This window comes from Passer domesticus, chromosome W (genome assembly GCF_036417665.1).
Source record: "Passer domesticus isolate bPasDom1 chromosome W, bPasDom1.hap1, whole genome shotgun sequence".
Taxonomy (NCBI): domain Eukaryota; kingdom Metazoa; phylum Chordata; class Aves; order Passeriformes; family Passeridae; genus Passer; species Passer domesticus.
Window position 1 is genome coordinate 17,579,719 of NC_087511.1, and position 16,962 is coordinate 17,596,680.

Genomic DNA, 16,962 nt, shown 5'->3' on the forward strand with positions numbered 1-16,962 from the left:
AGGGTCTATAGCTAGCCGGAGTGGACCCCAACAGCCCTGGAAACACGATTCTTCAAGACCTGGGAGTGTCACCTTATGAGATGATGTTTGGATTACCTTTTCTAACCACTCAATATGAAAATGCTACCTATGAGGTAGGGGAAATGAGTGTTAAAGGATATGTTAACACCATTACAAAAACTCTTGAAAACTTACGTTAAAAGGGATAATCCCTCAAACCACACCTTTAGACTTTAAAATCCATAATATTCATCCAGGGGAATGGGTGCTAGTAAAAACCTGGAAAGAACAATCTTTAACTCCACAATGGGAAGGTCCTTTTCAGGTATTGCTGATGACCAAGGCTGCGATCCAGACCAGAGAACGAGGGTGGATCCATGCCAGCAGAATCAAAGGACCCGTGGAAAAACCTAAGGAGTGGATGATAACATCTGAACCGGGTGATACAAAACTGACTCTTAAACAGGGAATGGGTGCTAATGAACTGGGAAGATACAAATGATCCAAGAAACATACACAGGATCACACCTAACTGGGAAATAAGGCTGAGCTTTTACCAGTGGTTTCAAGAACCACCTGGACAAGCTTTGAGATGCCTCCGATACCTTCCCTGGGGAGGAATACTTCCACTCCAAACAGGAGGATCAGGACTGTTTCAGACAGAGAACTCTTGCATTCAGGCCTTAGCCTGTGATTTATACAAAGAGGAGGAGTTGCAACTTCCATCAGTGCCATATCAAATACTCTGTTTGATTCACCCAAACACCGGACATGCTAGCTAGGTTAAATGTAAATGTTTAAATTGTGGGAAGAATTGTTATTGTAGCTCACACAATCAACGCTCTTGTTGCAGGAAGTGTCAAGTGCCAAACTGATCTCCTATCCAAGTAGAACTCAAAGCAACTGAAATAATAACTTTGTTTTGTCAATGGGAATTATTAGTGCCTGTTGAATGGGAGATACCTGGGGAATGGTGGGAAACCACAGTTAAGGAGTGTCAACAACGATTTGCCTGGAAATTAGCTAAGAGAAAGTGACAAGGAAATAGAGGGCAAGACCGGATTGGCCTCTGTATTCCCCACCAAGAAGATCAAATACACCTGCTGTGGGTTGCAACCCCATAGGCATGGGAGGTGGGAGTATAAGCCATACTGGACCTCTGTTATTCCTTTTTCTGTCACTCATTTTTTGTTTTTTCCCTTTTGGGATATCGACAAGGCCATGCCACAGGTGTTATCAAAAGCTGTATATGGAAAGACACCAAAGTTCCTTTTATGTCTCACACTCATGTCAACAGTCACTGTTATAACCTGTTATAAATGAGCACAACAGGCTATCTGAGCCAATTCAAAGCCAATTTATTATTACAGAAAAGAAAAAGCAAACTGCAGCGCTGGGCGACAGAGGAGTCCCCGCTCCACCAACTGCCGCGCTGAGGGTTGTTCCTTTCCCCTTTTATGCCCCCATCCTTCCTCCTTCCGGTGTCTCTCTCCGCGCATGTCTGCTTTGTTGCCAGGGGGTCTTCTTCTGCTTTCTGGTGGTCGCTGATGAAGGTCCTTGATGGTCTTCCTCCGTGCTCTCTCCCTGAACCTAAGACTTGGAACAACTTGTGGTTGATTAGCTCGGCAGTGTTTGTCTTTTGCGGTTTCTCAATTTCGCAAGCTAGTTATCACATTCCAACTGACAGTTACTTATTTACATTATGTTCCCTCCTGTTTCTAGTGAACAAGAAGGTCATGTTCCCCACAAGCTAGTTATCACATTCCAACTGACAGTTACTTATTTACATTATGTCCCCTCCTGTTTCTAGTGAACAAAAAGGTCATGTTCCCATCACATAACCCATCCTGTCTCTGTCTCTCTGGGTGCCTCTCAGGAGCCCTGGCCAGCCCCGGTTCGGCAGACAATGGGGGGGGGGGGGCAGCCCTGAAGCGGCCGACAGTGGGGGGACACTCTCTGGTGCCCCAAGGGTACTGATGGCAGCTAGGCTAGTCACCTTTGCATCAGAAGAGACACTGGAGACATTGGTAGAAGATAAAAGGCCGACTGTCAGTAGGGGGCCAGTCCAAAGTTTATTCGGAGCTCCTCAGGAGCCCCACACCTCAGTGGTGCCCCTTGCCCAGAGTAAAACAAAAGGAATCTCAAGGTTACATTTAAAGGGGGGGAGGAAACTGAAGGTAGATACATTTGCTGACCAATAAAGACCCTCCAGGGATGCAACCTTAGGGATGGACATTTGGGATAGCGTATAAAATAATACTTAGGGGGCTGACCCCTGGCCTCAAACTAATCACTCGACAACTTGGACCCAAAGTTCTAGATAGAGGGTATGGGATGCTGAGTGACTGACAGAGAGCAAGGGCGAGGATTTGGGGATGATCTCAACCCAGGAGAATGATTGCACAGGTAGAGGGAGGGGGTACAAAAAGGGGTACACCATTTGGGGAAAATGAGGGGATACAAAATCAAAACTATTACAAAGTATTACAAAGTATAAAAGCACACTACAACACCATCCAAATTAGGCAATTGCATACACAATGGGAAAAAGTACTGGATTGCAGAGAACTTAGGAACAAGTGGTAGCAGAATGGGAAGTCAGTGCCCAAAATGGGAGAGAGGGATTTGTTTCACCTATGTTATTGGGAACAAAGCACAAGATTTGGTAAAAGAGCAATTGATTTAAAAAAAGGCTAAGCCAGTACAACCACCTAAACCTGTACCAATCTCACTTGACGATTTGTGTATGAAACTTGAACAGCAATTAGAAAAAGAAATAGATATCTCAAGAATGGGTAAAAATCAGTTTGTGGAATTGGGGGAAAGAATAAGTAAGGAACTTAACCAGTTGTTGGGTCTGTGGAGGGGCTTTGATATCAGAAGAATTGCCATGGAAAGGCAACAGCTTAGGCCTAATTGAGCTCTTTAAGTGGAACCAAACAAGTGTAAGTGGAGAAAACTGACCGGAGGGGTGGATTTTGAGTCCAATAGTCATAGAGGAAGAATGTCTCTGGCGCACTAGGAAAAAGTTCCTTCGTGAAGTAGGAAAAACTCCCTATAAAAGATATAAGGTTAGTAATGGAACTTCTGTATGGTGGGTCCCAGAAGAACCAACCGTGTACTGGACCCAGGAAAAAGTAAAAAAAGGAAATTGTAAGTATGATAATAAAATCAGACTTTTCAATGTAATGATAAAGACAAAAATCCTTACTTTGGCATCCTAGAAATTTCCAAATTTTAGAAGAATATAGATCAGCAAAAATTTGACTATTGGAAAGCTCCAGATGGCTTATTTTGGATATGTGGGAAAAGAGCATACCCAAAACTCCCCTCTCAGTGGAAAGAGAGCTGTACTCTGGGAATCATACAGCCAGGATTTTTTCTTTTACCAGGACCTGATGGGGATCAATTAAGGATAGCAGTTTATAAGGATCTAAAGAAAAACAAAAGAGATTTGATTGAAGGATTCCAAAAATGGGGAGATGAGGAATGGCCCCCTGAACGCATATTGGAAACGTATGGTCCAGCCACCTGGGCACAAGACGGGAGTTGGGGATATCGAACTCCAATTTATATGCTAAATCGTATTATCAGACTCCAAGCCACTGTAGAGATAATAACAAACAAAACTGGTTGGACAGTGGAATTAATATCAAGGCAACAAACCCAAACAAGAGTGGCCATATATCAGAATAGGTTTGCTTTAGACTATTAGCTGAAGAAGGGGGTGTTTGTGGAAAATTCAATACATCAGATTGTTGTTTAAAAACAGATGACAATGGGGATGCTGTCCTGGATATAGTCAATGATATCAGAAAAATTGCCCATGTACTAGTTCAAAAGTGGGAATCAATGCTAAATACTAGCTGGTGGGATAACGTGTTGGGAATAGAATGGTGGAAAAAGTTAGGCTTCTTCCTTTTATGCCCTACAGCTGGTCTAATATTTCTTCCTTGTTTGATCCCGATTACATTCGGCTCATCACCAGTGTAGTCCAAGGCATGCAATTAGTGACCATGGATCAAAAATTGGCTAGGACAAAAACTATGCAAAGGACTATGGTGTTAAAGAAACTAATATAGAAGACCCCTTCAAAGAAGCTAGATTGATTTGTGAAGAAAATGAGCAAATAATGAAGGCTAGAAAACAATATTGCTCGAGCCAGATTAATTACAAAAAGAAAGAGGGAGGATTGCGAAAAGTGCATATTCTATAGCTCTACGCAGATATTTACTCTATGTATTATGTTGTATTGATTAGAAGTGCTGTATTAACATTTTAATAGTATGGTAAATGTAGTTTTGTAGTTAAAATAGAAACTATGTATGTGGTATATTTTTTTAAAGAAAGGAATGAGGTACTCGCACCAAAATAGCAGCCACAGGACACCTAAATCTTTCAGAGAAAGAGAATTTATTGCTCCATTATCAGAAGAAACTACTTCTTCCCACCTCGCTCAGACATGAAGACGCCATTAGGATTAAGAGGAAGAAGTTGACACTGACCAGACAGAATTCTTTGTTTGAATGGAATTTATGCATCATTTATGAGATGTATGAATATGCAACGGGCTATTGCTTTTAAGTGTTAATCCTCTGTTAATGTGTGTCCTTTTTTGGGCTTATTTTGCCCAGAAAGAGGTACCTGGACTGTCCATAACTCTTTGTTTTTATTGTCTCGTATTGTCCTAATCCAAATTCTCCAATTTTTTATTACTCTAATTACATTACTATTTTTATAACTATTTTATTACTATTAAACTTTTAAAATGTTAAAACCAAGTGATTGGCATTTTTTACATTAAGAACTATATAATGGAGAAATATGGCCTAAATTCGGGAGTTTAGACTGCAAATTAATATCAAGTTTAATATCCCGCATATGCAGGGACAGATATTTTGAATAGTTGGAGTATGCCTGGCTTTTTATGGTGTTAGCATGTGAGCAAAGCCTGGATGAGAAGAAAAAAGATATATTGGTCTTAAAAGGTAAAAAGAAAGAGCTGACCTTCAGCAGCAAATATAAAAACCCAGAAGAGGCAGAGATAGACCTGATTGCACCCGTCATGAAGGCGGGGTGGGTCCCGGCCACGCCTGTGGCGGGCGCGGGCTCGAGCCGGGGCGCGGCCTCTCCCCCGCCACAGCTGCTGTCACCGCTGCGAAGGGGGCGGGGGGAGGGCAGGGTCCCAGTCAGTGAAGGAGGAGAAAGGCGGGTCTTAACAGCAATGGCAGCCGCCCCCGCCCCCGCCTCCTTCACCCCACCCCCCCACCCCCCCCCCCGACAGGAGGGGCAGGGGGCAGGGCCTTTTACAAAGAGGGCGGAGAGGGAACCTCCCATAGTGGGAGTAGTGCCTCCTCTGTTCTCAGGCCTGTGAGTTACCATAGCGACCCAGAAGATCAGAGAGCTGCCTCAGGAGATGACATCATCAAAGATCGAGACACACAGCCCGGCAGCTGCATCGGAGTAGGTCCTGTGTGAGGCTTTTTAGGAGTGGGACTAGCCGAGCTAGACTACTGGCTACAACAGTCAGACAGCTCTTGCTCAAACGGCTCTGAGGAGGAAGGAAAGGATGATGAAATGTGTTATAAATAAAAAAATGCGAATTAGCCAATTTTAATAAAAATATGAAAAATAAAATTTATTCCGTGACCAAAAAAACAGTCTCGACAGCCACCACCAAAACGGACAGCGTACCACCCCCGGGAAGTGATACGGGTGAATGTGAAGAATGGACCAACTGGTACCAGGACTTCCCCGTCCACACTTACTGCTTGCAAGGTAGCAGTTTTTATACAGTTTATTTGGCCTGCGGCAGAAAGTCTTTGTTTCCTTCTGAGTTCTTCATATTCAAGGTGGTTTCTTTCCCTGGACAAAGCCTCGTCTGGGTGTGGAATGGTCCATTTCTCTGGTTCCCGGAATCTGGTATTCAGATTAAAAGTGTTGATGGTTCTGATCTCCACAGATAGGCATCTTGTCTGGGCCATCAGCACCTTGGTGTCTTTGGGCGTAGGTGCTGATGAATGTTCCTCCCTGGTGCAGCTGGGGTTCTTTTCGGATGCAAATACTGAGATGTCCATCTGCTGTGGCTTTGTGATCTCGTCATCCTGTTGGATTTTTTTTAACCTAAAAGGGAACGAAGGGATTTCCCCCCCCCCTTTTTTTCTCTCCCCAGTTCACATATATATTTTTATATACTATTTATCTCCACGAATTACTCATATTCCTAACAAAATGGATGAGATCATTGCTGCCCGAAACAGGTGAAGGAGGGGGGAAATAGCGAGAAAAGCTATCGAAGAACATAGCCCAATTGCCTACTGTGCTAGATCAAAAAGGAAAAAAGAAAGAGAACCAATTTTGCAAGCCCCATTACGACAAGCAGTTGGCAGTCAGGGGCTGATATATGTGAAGGTTCCATACTCCCTTATAGAGTTAGAGCAGTGGAAAACTACTGTGGGGAAATATAAAGAGGACACAGATAAGGTGGCAAAATTAGTAGAACAGGCTATTAACTCACAAAATCCAGACTGGGCTGATCTGAACTCTATGTTAGACACATTAATTGATCCCACTGAGAGATGAATGGTCAATAAGATGATTACAATGTCAGTTGAGGGGAGCATAGCCAGTGGACTGCTTCAAGGCACTGTCACTCAGATATTCCCCCTCGAGAATCCTGTGTGGGATCCAAATATCCCAGAACATATGGGAAGGTTAAAATGATATCAAAGCCTCATAGTATATGGATTGAAACATGGTGTCCCTAAAACTGTAAATTGGTCAAAGCTTTACGAAGTGAGGCAAAATTTTCATGAATCACCCACTGATTTTTAAAACAGGTTAAGAGAAACTGCCATCAAATATACTAACCTAGATCCTGAATCAGCTGATGGTAAAGCACATCTGGTTTTGTTTTTATGGGTCAGGCTTCAAACGATATAAGAAGAAAGCTGCAAAAGATAGATAGAGGGAGTTTGAGACATAGATAAATTGCTAGAGGTTGCCTGGAAAGTGTTTTGAGATAGGGGTCCAACTGAAAGAGTTAAATTCCAACCTAGTAAGAAGGCAACTCAGGAAAAGTCACCCAAGAAAGCTTCCCCTATGGAGAAGGACCAGTGTGCATACTGTAAGAAATGGGGGCACTGGAAAAAGGACTGTCCAGTGTTGAAAGAAAAATCATCAGTCCCTCAACTCCCAGTAGTACAAATCTCAAGCAGCTCAGGCTTTGAGTGATGGGGACCAAGAACTACCCCCCCCCCCCCCCCCGCCCCAGCAAACCCCTTGGTTATAGCTAAGCTGGGGAAAGATGACATCAAATTTTTGGTAGACAATGGAGCGGCATATTTTGTGTTAAATACTTTAGAAGGGAAACTGAGTCACGAGACTGTATGTGTTATTTGGGCAACCAGGGTAAGCAAAACACGTCCTTTCTTTCAACCTTTAAAATATAAACTGGGGAAGCATTGGGTAACCCATCAATTCCTCTGTATGCCTAACTCCCCAAAACCATTGCTGGGGAGGGACTTGCTAGACAAATTGGAAGCCAAAATTAAATTCAAAAAGGGGAAGGGTATATGAGTTGTAATTCTTGAATCTAAATTTGTCCAAGTTGCTGCACTTTTTATACTGGAAAAATGCAGTGAAATCCCTGCTGAAGTTGAAAGCATGGTAAATCCAATAGTGTGGGCCGGTGATATCCCAGGAAGATCCAAACAAGCAGAACCACTGTGTATTACACTCAAACCAGGAGCTACACTGGTAAGGCAAAAACAATACCCTTTGAAAATAGAGAACCATAAGGGAATAGTAATAGTATATGTAATTGAAAAATTCTTACAACATGGTTTATTAGTACAATGTGAGTCCAAGTTTAACACCCCCATATTAGCTGCTAAAAAGGCAAATGGTAAGAATTATCGATTAATACAAGATTTAAGAGCAATTTACAAAATTACAGAAGATGTACACCCATTGGTAGCCAATCCCTACACCCTTTTGACTGCACTGACAGATGAATTAGGGTGGTTTACTGTTGCAGACCTGAAGGATGCCTTTTTCTGCATTCCAGTGCCCAAAGACAGCCAAGAGCTGTTTGCTTTTGAGTGGGAAAATCCTGAGACAGGAAGAAAAAGTCAACTTATTTGGAGAGTTTTCCACCAAGGTTTCAAGAACAGTCCCAAAATATTTGGGAATCAGCTAGCAAAGGAATTAGAGGACTGGAAAAGACAGGAACCAGAAGGAGTTGTTCTTCAGTACATGGATGGCATCCTGATTGCAGCCAGAACCAGAGATGACTGTGTATGACTTACTGTAAGTTTATTAAACTTCTTGGGACTGGGTGGGTACAGAGTTTCTAAAAACAAAGCATAGGTTGCTAAATAAGCAGTAGTTTACTTGGGGCTTGAGATCTTCCATGGACACTGACAGCTCAGCAAAGAACGGAAAGAAGCCCTCTGCTGACTCCCAGAGCCCCATACCGTGAGAGAGATGCAAGCTTTCCTGGGAACGGTAAGTTGGTGTTGTTTGTGGACAGCAAATTATGAACTGCTGGTAAAACCCCTATATGGAGCATTAAAAGGAGCTGAAAAAGGAATTATCATATGGACTGAAAACACCAGAGCAGCTTTCAAACAGCTGAAACACTCTCTGATGTCAGCTCCAGCACTGGGACTGCCAGACTTAACTAAACCTTTTGAACTTTTCACACGAGAGACTGAATGTGTCTTTGGGGGTACTAGCACAGCGCCTCGGAAGCCAACAAAGTGCTGTGGCATGTTTTTGTAAACAGCTAGACAGTGTTGCCCAAGGCTGGCCAGGGTGCCTCAAGGCTGTGGTGGCCACTGTCATCTTGATCCAGGAGGCCCAAAAACTGCTCCTTGGGCAACACACTGTAATGTATGTACCCCATGCAGTAGCAGTTGTACTCGAACAAAAGGGGGGATATTGGTTATCTGGTAACTGGATGCTTAAATATCAAGCACTGTTATTAGAGTAGGATGATGTTACCTCGAAAACCACTTCTGTTTAACCCTGCCATGTTTCTGTTCTCCACCTTAATTGATGGTGAGCCTGAACATGACTGTTTACAGACTATCAAAGAAGCCTATTCCAGCTGACCAGACCTGAAAGACATGCCCCGGAGAATCCAGATTGGGAACTTTTTACAGATGGGAGCTATTGTGGTGGCGAACCCTGAAACGGGGAATAATGTGCACTGACTCCATGACTGCAGAAGGCTGATCAATTGCTTTATTAAGCTATACTATACTACACTATACGAAAAATTATACTACTAAGAAAAACTCATCCCCCTTGCCAGGCAGTCCGATACACACGTGGATCCAATTGGTCAATGAATCAAAACACCATCACCAGAGTTCAATTAGGAAACTACCTTTTGGTGAACAATCTCCATAACACATTTCACATGTGCACAACAACAGGTGCAGAGATTAAGATAAGAATTGTTTTCTCTGAACTTTCTCACAGCTTCTCAGGAAAATCCTGGGAGAGAGTTAAGTCTCTCTCTGTTCAGAGAATATGTGAATACCACAGGGAGCAGCTTCATGAAAAATGGCAAAAGGATGACAAGCTATGCTGTGACCACACAGGACAAGGTGATTGAGGCAAAGGCCCTGCCAGCAGATCTATCATCACAGAAAGGTGAACTGATTGTACTGATGAGAGCCCTAGACCTAAGCGAGGGAAAGAAGGTGCATTTAGTGTTGTCCATGCCCATGGAGCCATTTGGAAGGAGAGAGGACTTCTGAACGCTCAAGGTAATCAAATCAAGCACACTGAACAAATACTCACCCTCTTAGAGGGCATTGAGAAACCTACAGAAGTAGCTATCATGCATTGTAGAGGTTACCAAAAAGGGAAAACCACTCCAGAACTGGGAAATTGCTTTGTTGATAAAACAGCAAAAGGGATTGCAGAAAAAGGTATACTTGCAGTAATTCCACAAAAAGAGGTTGATTTGTCAGGGTTCACCCCAAAATATGACCAAGCAGACCACAAACTAATTATGTTTCTTAAGACTGAGATCACAGAAAGTGGATGGGCTGTCACACCAGCAAATCAGGTTGTAGTCTCACCCCTGATCCTTTGGGAGCTAGCCCAGAGAGAACATGAAAACACACATTTTGGGGTTGAAAATCTTCTAAAACACCTAAAAAGGTAGTGATAGGAAAGGGAATGACTGACATTGCACAATCAGTAGTGAGCAAATGTGAAATCTGTTGTAAGAACAACCCTGACACAAGGTAAAGAGTTTTGTTAGGAGTAATAAAAGCAGGGGATCATCCTGGAGATTACTGGCAGATAGATTTTGTAGAGTTACCCCACAGGGAGGGATACCAGTACATATTGGTATTAGTTTTTACCTTCAGTGGATGGCCGGAAGCTTTCCCCTGTTGCACTAACACAGCCAAGGAAGTGGTGAAAGTTTTGCTCAACCATATAATTCTAAGGTTTGGGTTTCCCTTGGGGATGCAATCAGATAGGGGACCACACTTTGTTGCAACAGTAGTTAAAGAAATCAACTGAATCTTGGGAATTACTTGGGATCTGCATATATCATATAGATCCTAAGCAAGTGGCAAAGTTGAACATATGAATGGGACTCTTAAAAAACAAATTAGCAAAATTTGTCAGGAAACATCCATGACATGGGTTCAAGCCTTCCCTATAGCTTTACTAAGAATTTGCATTCAACCAAGGCAATGGGATAATATTAATCCCTATGAAATACTGTATGATAGACCATATCAGATTCCACATATTCCAGGTGAAGTTCACATGACAGGGAAACTTGATTTACAAAGATATCTAATGGCTTTAAGTTCTACTTTGCAGAAGCTCCAGACTTACATCGTGTTATCTAGACCTATAGGACTGGACACACCTGCACATCCTTTCCAACCTGGGGACTGGGTCTATGTTAAGTGGTGGGACAGCAATCCTTTACAAACCAAGTGGAAAGGACCATTTCAAGTCCTCCTGACTACCTTCACTGCAGTCAAAGTTGCTGGCAAAGTGAAGCATGGACAGAATGACTCTCCAACTAATTAAAGTTGAAACAAAGTGTATTTATTACAGTGCCGGGCACAAGCGTAATTATTTCCAAAGGCAAGCATGAGGAGTTGCAGACTCCTGCTCTCTATACAGAAAAGGTTTTACATATCCAAACAGTTTCTAAAGATGCATAATACATAATCATTACTTGCCCACTTTGTATTATAATTAGCTGGATATCCATTACAGCTGCGCAATTGTACTCCCTTAAGTGGGTCGGTGGGATTTTGAAATAAGTGAGTGGGTGTATGGGAGGAAGAAAGCCGTCTTCCTCATGGTGAACCCATGGCCAGTTGGCAGGACTTTTTGACCTGCTGTTCACAGTCCATGCCTCTCCTGTTTGATTATTCTTAAGGCAAGGTATTTCTATGGTCTCTGCTCCTTCACAATTGCTACATCTATCGCTGTCACTCCTAGCTTTACTTTTCCTAATATTTTTGTTGCTCTTTAACTAAGGTACGTGATTCCTGCTAGCTATATTACTAACTTAACTTCTTAACTAATTTTAAAATTGTAACTAAAATATGCAATCTTCTACTATCCTAATTATATTCCCAGCTAGCCCCTCGACTCATCTGCAGTTTTCAACTATCCTAATTACATTTCCAGCTGACCCCTTGACTCAAAAGGATCCTGGATTCTCTACTCCAGAATTAAGAAAGCTTCTGCTCCTGAAACAATTGCAACAACGGAGACTGATGCAAATGATAATATATTTTAAGTGGTTCCTCTTCTGTCTAATTACTGTTCTTCTTTACACAACACTTGACTGTGCAAGACATTACTCTTGTTAGATATTTATCGTTATTAGGTTTATATTTGTCATTAAGTATGTGTCACCATGATATTTTTATGAAAAATCCTTTTGATAGGATTTTCTCCTGAGAAGCTGAGGAGCCTCAGGAAAGAAATGTAAACAATAACTATCTGCTGCTGTGGAATGCAACAGGTGCAGCTTTGATTGGTCCATGTGGATTGTTTTGACTTGATGACCAATCACAGCCACCTGTGTTGAGGCTGTGAGCAGTTACAAGATTTTGTTATTCATTCCTTGATTTTTCTTTCTAGCCTTCTGATGGATCTTTTCTCTATATTTTTAGTATAATTTTAGTATATAATTTTAATATAATATCATAATATAATAAATCAGCCTTCTGAAACATGGAGTCAAGATTCTCATCTCTTCACTTGTCCTGGGACCCTTGAACACAACCATAAAGTATGCATTTACTATTAGATATTTATCTAGTGTTAGATATTTATTCTTGTTAGATACTTATCTGTCATTGCCAGTTAGAATAGAGATTTGACAAGGTAGAGGCCTTGTCAAGCCTCTAAAGAGGGGAAACTGATACCTTAGGTTTTAAGTTTTTCTGTTCTGTTTTGGTGTGCAGCTTTTAGCTTTATATTAAGTGTTACTAGGATCTTTTCACAGGGTGGTGATGACAAAACAATCCTATTGTAGCTGGAGACTCAAGGACAATCTCTTCAAACTTCAGGCCCAATGCATAAACAACGTGAAAAGAGGAGGGCGGGCAAGCAAGCAAGGAGGATGAAACTTCATGATTTGAAGCTATTAATTGGACAGTTAACTCCTTTATGCAAATGGACTAAAACTTATAAAAATGTGAGATCTTGTGACCAAGCCCTCTTTTGCTTCCATCTTGGAGCCATCTGGGCAGAGCCATGATTGTGGCTCCAATACTGCCAGAGTGTGGCCTTTGAAGGCAGTTCAATAAACATCCACTTTATTCCTCTTAACTCCATCTAGCCTCTGTTCCAGCTCCTTAAGGCATCACAGGTGGCAGGGGAGAAGTGGTGGAATGCTTTTTCAGCATGCAGTTTGTGTGTGCAGAAGCTTCACTTCCTCCCCCAGGATTCCTTTCTCTCAGCATGCTGTCTGCAGCACAGATAGAGGGAAGACAGCTTTCCTTTGCTTTTTTTAAACTAGTTTCTCATCTGTGAGCTGAGTCAAGAAAGTTTTCCTGAGATGGTGGCTTTTTTCTAGAACTGTTCAGCTTTTCTTTGGTCTGGAACACCAGGACAATCACCCAGGGTGAATCATGATTTTGAAGGGTTAAGATTTTAGCTGAGGGTTAGAACCAATTCATATTTAAGTTGGGTATACCAATGATAGGTTAATGATTATTACATGCTTAAGCTAAAGCTAATTGTTATATTATGAGCTCATTTGTAGAAAGAAGTGAAGCAAGTGAACCATTATTAGGAACATATTGAAACCAGTAGAACAATGCCCAGCACCTGGACTCTATGTCAAGCCATCACGAAGCAGGGGACCTTGGATCGTGCCAGAGGGTCACAGAGACCTGATGAAGACCTTCCTGACTTGATCCCTGGGACCACTGACCCAATTCGGGACCACTGACCCAATTCAAGACCACCGACCCAATTCAAGAGGAGAATTGCGCACATGTGAAGGACTAATAACCTCATTTGAATACAGAGCGGGGATGGGAGATGCTGGGGTTATGCATAGGTATTATTTTGAGAAATAAATAGAAGGCAAAGAACCTTGTGAAGTGCGGTCACACATTTTGGGAACGACCCCCCGGTGCTGCCCACTGGTGTAATAAACATATCACTTTCTAACTTTAACTAGTTGGAGAGTCTTTGTCCATGATCTTCAGTTTTAACGGTTCAATTGACAAGCCAGACAGGAGGAGACTCTGCTCGGCTGTCAGATCAGCCCGGGTTGTGGAGCCCCTTGGGGCGCCCCCAGGAAATTCCTGGAAGAGTGGGCTCCACTGCCCGAACTGTTCATCCAGTAGCAGACAAGGACCTCTGACTACTAAATCTCTGGACAAAACGGTATGTTTAAAAATTGAAACAGTTTTAAGTAGTGACCTGTAAGGTGCACACGTGGTCAAGAAAGGCTGTTGGTAAGTTGTGGGAGACGTCCCATGCGCAACTTGCGCCTCTGTAGTGCACTTGCAAGCTGAAGTTGCAGTTGAAATCTGGTTAATCTGGTTGCCAGCAGAAAGAGTTGTTGAACTGTTATTGGTTTTTACCAATATTACTGAATGGGACGTACCTTGGCTTGTCTAGTCCCTGCTGCTGAACCAAATAGCAACAACTGTGGTGTTTTCACCCCAGAGACGCTCTGGCTAGCTATGAGTTATAGCTGAGCACGTGGGGACAAGTCCGGGCATGTCCTGAGCTCCAGTGGTTACGGGCTGGGGCTTGTTGGTAGAAGAGGGCCACTCCTCAGGCCTCCCTGTGCTGGAGAAACCTTTTAAGGCAATGGTGAAGAAGGAGTCAGTCCTCATAGAGGGTTTAATCCAGAGTTTTTATTCTGGGCTGCATGGCCTCTGAATGCAATAACAGCTCCACAAGGACTCCCCCCACTAGCGCATGGCCTGCTCCTCCTTTTACCCCGGGGAGAGGGGAAGGCGGGGAACCAAGGACCACCAATCCAGATAGGGGAAGAGGGGGGTCTCAGGTGAGAGGGACACCTGGATGGGCCAATGGCTCCCCAGGGGATGGAGAGCATCCTTTGAACCTGCCAATCACTCAATGCTCCCCTGGAATTTCTGGGTTGATAGACAGTGCCCAGCCAGAGTCAGGCTGGGGGAAAGGAGAGGTGATTGACACCTGGGGAAGGAATCTTCAGGGGAGGGACTGGGGAAGCTGAGGCACACCATGACAACACACCACAACAAACTGTTGTACTGAGCTCAGGCTTTTGTTGCTAGCAGAAAGGAATTTTGCCATTTGTTTCACCATAGAGGGCTCAGTTTGCTAGCAATTTGGGGCTAGCAGTCATAAGGGCAAATCCTGGTCTAAGGTTGTTATAACTGAGTTTATGTGCGTGAACTTTCTAGTTGCAGGGAACAGTATTCCCTGTGACACCTAGTATTTGAGTATAACCAGTCTTTTGTAACTCTTTGTGTTGGAGTATAAACCAAACCTTTGCCTGTGGGACCTGGGAAGCAAGGGTCGAAGTCTGTAATACAGTACCTTTGTGGTCCCGCTCCTTGTGGAGTTTGCAAAGTTGCAACTTTGGATTGATCTAGTGTAGTGTGAGATTTTGCTGGTTATTGTGTAAAAATTATAATTGTAACAAACTGGTAATTTTTGTTTTATGTTAACTGTGTTGGTAAGCTGTACACTAAGCTTGAGCCTGAGTTGAAAGGGTTAAGCAACCCTTTTAGAAGGGTTTTAACTTGAACCCGTGTTTGTGGGCTGTTAGAGCTGCAATAGAGACAGCTTGTTATAAGTTGATTTCCGAGATTTGAGGTATGGGGGAGTTGTGTGGTTCTTCCCCCACATTGTGCTAATTTGATTCTCGGGACTGTATAGTTGTGTTTGTGGAGATTTTAAGATTTTGTTTGCAACAAGTGCAGCATTTTATGTGGAAAAGACTACAGTGTGATGATTTATGTATATTTAAAACAAATTAAAAGAATTCCAGAAATTTCCCCCCGCCCCATTTGTGTTTGTGGGCATATCAGAGTTTTTGCTGTAACAGGAACAGCCTTTTTATTTGTTTTAATCATGGCTAGACAGATCAAAGGGGTCCCTTTACCTCAGTAGTTTGGACTTGATCTTTGGGAATTTGTGCAAGATTATATTATTGTTATTCTGCAAGGCAGCAAAGTAAGTGTACCCTATATCAGTAGAAACAACACTTTGAGTTGATTTTGAACCAGAGATTTTAATGTTGGTGTGTTCAAAGTCACACTTAGTACTTGAAGACTGGATTGTGCAAGAAGAAACTAGGAAAGGACTGTAAAATTTTGTAAAACAAAGTTTAGGTAGAGTGAGTAAAAATAAGTAACTGAAGCATCCTATAAATAAAATTAAAAATCAGAGGAGACCAAATTTGGTAGAGGTTGCTTGTTCGAAGGGCTGCCCTTGTGAATCCTGAGTTTGTTTTTGCTGTATTCAGTGTGAAAAAGTTGTGGTATAGACAGACATTTAGGTAGAGAAGGCCAAGACAAGCACTTGGTAATTTTAAAGAAATAAAGGCTACTCAGAGAGCTATAAGGATTTTAGTAGCAACTGGTCATGAGGAGCAAGAAAATAACAAGTTGTTTGAGAAAAAAGGATACTAAGAAAATAGAATTTTTAGTAGACATGGGGGCAACCTACTTGGTGTTAAATAAAACTTTAATGTCTATAACAGATGATTATGTTATGGTAAGGGAAGCAACTGACCAATGTGAAAAAGCATATTTTTACAAACTATCAAAATATAAACTTGGAAAACAAGTGGGCATTTATAGATGTGTGTAGCAGTTAAAAGCAAAAGATGGGGACATTATTTTGGAGGTAAAGGAAAATAATGGATCAGGTATTTCCTGAAGTGTGGGCTTCTAACATACCAGGGAGAGCAAAGAATGCACCCCCAGTGCAAGTTAAGCTTAAAGAAAGGAAACAACCAGTTAGAGTTAAACAATATCCCTTAAAGAAGGAAGACAGAGAAGAGAATAGCCCAGTAATTAAAATTTTTTTGCAGACAGGGCTATTAAAAGAGTGTCAGTTTGAGTTCAATACTCCTATTTTACCTTTTAAAAAGCCTGATGGATCATACTGAATAGTACAAGATTTAAAAGCTGTTAATAAGATAACTGAGGATTTATACCCAGTGGTTGCCAACCCCTACACCTTGTTAACCTATTTAACACCTGAATTAACCTAGTTTACTGTTTTAGATTTAAAGGGTACCTTCTTTTTCCTCCCTCTCCATGAAGCCAGACAGAAAATTTTTGCCTTTGAATGGGAGAACCCCAAGAGTGGGCATAAGACTCAGCTCACATGGACAGTATTAATAACAGCCCCAGGATATTCGGAGAGCAACCTACAAGAGATCTAGAGTCCTGGGAAGCTCCATCAGAGGAAGGACAGCTGCTCCAGTATGTAGAC

The 16,962-nt window shown here is 42.3% G+C and overlaps 1 long non-coding RNA gene across 1 annotated transcript; it reads left to right on the forward strand.

Annotated features, from left to right (window-relative positions):
* The first annotated feature begins 5,446 nt into the window (after nucleotides 1–5,446).
* LOC135289118 (uncharacterized) lies at nucleotides 5,447–12,700 on the forward strand. Its single transcript, XR_010351914.1, has 3 exons — nucleotides 5,447–5,778; nucleotides 8,069–8,508; nucleotides 12,512–12,700. It is a non-coding gene; the product is annotated as an uncharacterized LOC135289118 (long non-coding RNA).
* The last annotated feature ends 4,262 nt before the right edge of the window (nucleotides 12,701–16,962 follow it).